Source organism: Petaurus breviceps, unplaced genomic scaffold, assembly GCF_028583685.1.
Source record: "Petaurus breviceps papuanus isolate PSGF00001 unplaced genomic scaffold, PetGlider_PUasm1.0 164, whole genome shotgun sequence".
NCBI classification, from domain to species: Eukaryota; Metazoa; Chordata; class Mammalia; order Diprotodontia; family Petauridae; genus Petaurus; species Petaurus breviceps.
In genome coordinates, this window is record NW_027185735.1 from 12,024,812 (window position 1) to 12,028,372 (window position 3,561).

The 3,561-nt window shown below is 45.3% G+C and overlaps 2 protein-coding genes across 4 annotated transcripts in view; one reads left to right on the forward strand and one right to left on the reverse strand.

Annotated features, from left to right (window-relative positions):
* SOCS4 (suppressor of cytokine signaling 4) overlaps positions 1-3,065 on the reverse strand; it is a 42,139-nt gene extending 39,074 nt beyond the window's left edge. The window contains exon 1 of the mRNA XM_069082333.1: positions 2,841-3,065. The gene's annotated coding sequence lies outside the window, so the exon portion shown is untranslated. The remainder of the gene's footprint in view (positions 1-2,840) is intronic.
* Positions 3,066-3,174: 109 nt separating this feature from the next.
* WDHD1 (WD repeat and HMG-box DNA binding protein 1) overlaps positions 3,175-3,561 on the forward strand; it is an 82,697-nt gene continuing 82,310 nt past the window's right edge. For 2 of the 3 annotated variants that reach the window (XM_069082330.1, XM_069082332.1), the window contains exon 1: positions 3,175-3,325. The gene's annotated coding sequence lies outside the window, so the exon portion shown is untranslated. The remainder of the gene's footprint in view (positions 3,326-3,561) is intronic. The other variant, XM_069082331.1, reaches the window with a different exon arrangement.

Here is a 3,561-nt window from a genome sequence, read left to right on the forward strand (position 1 = left end):
AATACTGTCCACTGGTGAAGGACAGTGCTGTTGTTGCAGGGGTCTGGGAACCTTTCTGTTGGTTCAGAAGCCCTGAAGAAGGATTTTCTTGTTGTATGTTTACAGAAGTCCTGGGAGAGGGCTTTGCTAATGTGTTCAGGGGTTCTAGGACTGTTCTACAGACAGAGGATGAATTCATGAAGGGACTGGCAATGTATCTTGTGGCCTTGCTAAGCCTTGTCTCCCCAGGAACTAAGATTGCTGAGAACTTGCCTCTGTCAAGATGAAAAAAAGACCTCCATTTGGGTATTAAGTGCTGTGCTTGGACTTGATGTAACTCTGGGGTAGATTCAATTGAGATCCAGGGGTGGGGAACTTTTGACCTTTTGGTGCTCTGTGATTGACAAATGAAGGTACTTTACTTATGTTTGGAAACTAATCTCCATTTGAGAAGAGGGGCTTTGTGGTGGACTAAATGAAGGTATAGCCTAGGGGTGGAGAAGTATTTAGACCGGGGACTTTGTAATTGATTGAATGATTGGAAGGTCCTGGGGTGGGGTAGTCCTTGGAGATTATTTAATCACATTTAGTAAATGCTGTATTTGGAATGATGTCATGTTTTGATCTTCTCTGTTCTTGGTTGGTCACTGAATAAAATGGAGAGCACCTATGCTAGTATTTTGAACCTTGGGAAGTTGCCTTTCCTTGGCAATTATATTACAGATACTTACTAGTTATGTGACTATAGAAAAATCACAACTTCTCTGTGCCTCAATATCCCTTACTATAATATGAAGAGTTTGGATTTGATGGAAGGGACTCTAAGACCTCCACCAGCTTTAAATCCATCACCCTCCCCCTTGCCCCCAGATGCCAGCCTTGCCTCCTGAAATTATTTTCATTGTATGTATTTTCTATTTACATATATATAGAAATAACTACGTTTCTGTAGATAAACTGTAAGCTCCCTGAGGGTATGGAATGTTTAATTTTCATCTTTTTACCCCCCAATACCTGACACAAAGTAGGTACTTAAAAGATGCTAGTTGACTAATTGCTAGCTTGTTGAATATGGTTTACCCACATTATTTTACTTATCATTAACTTATCAAAAAAAAATCAAATCATTGAAAGCATCATGGCATAGTGAATAGTTTACTAGATTCTTAAGAGTTAAGAGGAGGGGCAGCTAGGTGGCGCAGTGAATAGAGCACTGTCCCTGGAGTCAGGAGGACCTGAGTTCAAAAACAGCCTCAGACACCTAACATTATAGACCTGCGACTTTGAGCAAATCACTTAAACCCAATTGCCCTACCTTCCCCCCCCCCCCCCCCCCAAAAAAACAAAAAGAAAAGTTAGGAGGATTTGGATTCAAATTATATCTTGGACAAATCTTAGCTGTGAGTCCACACATGTGGCTTCAGTTAGTTCTCTTAAACTACAGGTTGAGAACAAGCTGTCCAACTGTTATGAAGGAGGAGTTTCTGGGAGTTCCACATCACTCATGAAAATATATCTGTACCAAAATTACTTTAAAAAAACAAACAAAAACCCGTCAAACCTACATACAAACAAGCTAATTAGTTGCTTGATGTATCTGCAAAATCAACCTGAAAAGGGGCTAACTGGAACTTTGTTTTAAAACATGTAACTAAATTGAAAGACCACTAAGAGAAGAACAAATTTTGAAAGAAATTGGTTGAATCCTGCTTTTTAAAAATTTGTCAAAGATGAACTTCTATAATACAAAGATAAAGCTGAGGGCAGAAAAGAAAACATTTTTAAAGTACACAGAGCTGATCCATTTAATTATTAGGAAAACTCCTAAAACTATTGTTTTTTAACATTCAAATTCTTGCACAAAACTTAATTTTTCAAAAACTAGTATAGTAATTCCACGGAATAAGGTTATTGGACTTCAGCTTAATTACTGAAGTACAAAACTGACTAATTATAAGGTAATCTGATATGTCTCTATTCACTATATATCCCTAAATAATTACAGAACTGTTTTAGGTAGCTCTACTTTGTCTTAAGTTATCAGGTTCTTTTTCCAACAATTTCAACTTCACTGACGATTAACCACGGTTGGCTGCCAACCAGTCACTGAGGCTTTAAGAGATGTAAAAGCCCCACTCATTGTCACTTGCCAAATGGATTCTAAAAAAAAAAATCATACTGAACATTATGATTTGTTTTTAAGCATCTCACAATTAAAAAAAAATTAACTAGGGTAGGAACCGCATCAGAAGCAGGTAGTATTCCTAAATAATTGCCACAAGGTTGTGGTGAAGATCCCCTCAGATACCATATGTAAACCTTACAGTGCTAAATCAAAAGGGAGCTATGCTAAGACAAGACGGTAAGGCACCATGAGAATATACCAAACTCTAGAAGGCATCTAAAGTAGTGTTTCTTTCAATCACAGAGCTGTCTCAGGGAATGTGGGACAAGTCATTAAGAAAAAACCTGAGCCAAATGGTTGGGAGCGAAGCGTGAATGGAGCAGCACGCTGCCCAGGGCCGGCCGGCTGGGGGGAGGCGGCGGAGCCGGGCTGTGCAGCGACCGGCACCGAGGCTCACTCTTTGTGCTGCTCCCCTCGGGTCAGAGGCATGCGAATGGAGCAAAGAGCGAGATTAACAACATGGGGCGCCCACCTTACTCCCCTAAGAGACGCTAGGCTGAAAAGTAATTTTTAAAAATTTCCCTCCTTTATCCCTGTGGGTTTTGCCCCAGGAGGGGGGGGGTCGGACTTGGGGAGGGTGAGGGAACCTTTTTCTTCTCCTGCAGTGGCCAGGTCTGGGGGGCAATCGCCGCAGGGAGTCGGAGCCCGGCCGTCCGTCTTCCCCTCCCTCGCTTACCTGCCGCAGCGTAGCTTCACCCGAGCGGTCCAAGGAGCCGCCTCCATCGCCGAAGCCTTTCGCCCCTCGGCCCACTGGGGGTGGGGGTGAGGAGACTGAAGCCCGCCGCTTCGGTTCCTAGTGCAGCCCCGCCCAGACTGCACCCCTCCTCCTCCACCTCCTTAGACTGGCTCCCCTGGGCTCTCGTTTGGTTTCCGTCTCCGCTGGAGCCGTCTCCTCTTCCGCCCGCCCGCCCGCTAGGTCAACACCGCCACTTCCGAGTGCGACTCCTTCTCTTCCTTTCGCAGCCGCTCCCCTCCCTGCCGACTGGTCTCCTAGCAACCACCTGCGTGGAGGTGACGCCATCATCCCGCGACCCAATTCCCCGAGTCTCAGCGCGCCTAGGGGTGGAACCGACGTGTACGGGTTATCATCTGCGCGACGGCAGAGCGCGGGAAACTGGAGCTTGACTAATTTATGGGCGCTTCTCTTTCCGATTAGATTGGGTGAGTAGCAGCCACGGAGACTCTGGTTTTCTGCCCTTTTGTCCATGGAGAGAATTATTACCTCGTAGTCTCCAGCTCCATTATTGTCACGCTCCCGAGAACTGACAGCTCCGTGTCCGGGGTGGGGGACCCATGCGCGGGTGTGAGACAGCGCTCTCCACGGGCCCCACAGTAAAGTACCGTAAAGAGTCACCATTCTCTCTCTCTCTCTCTCTCTCTCTCTCTCTCTCTCTCTC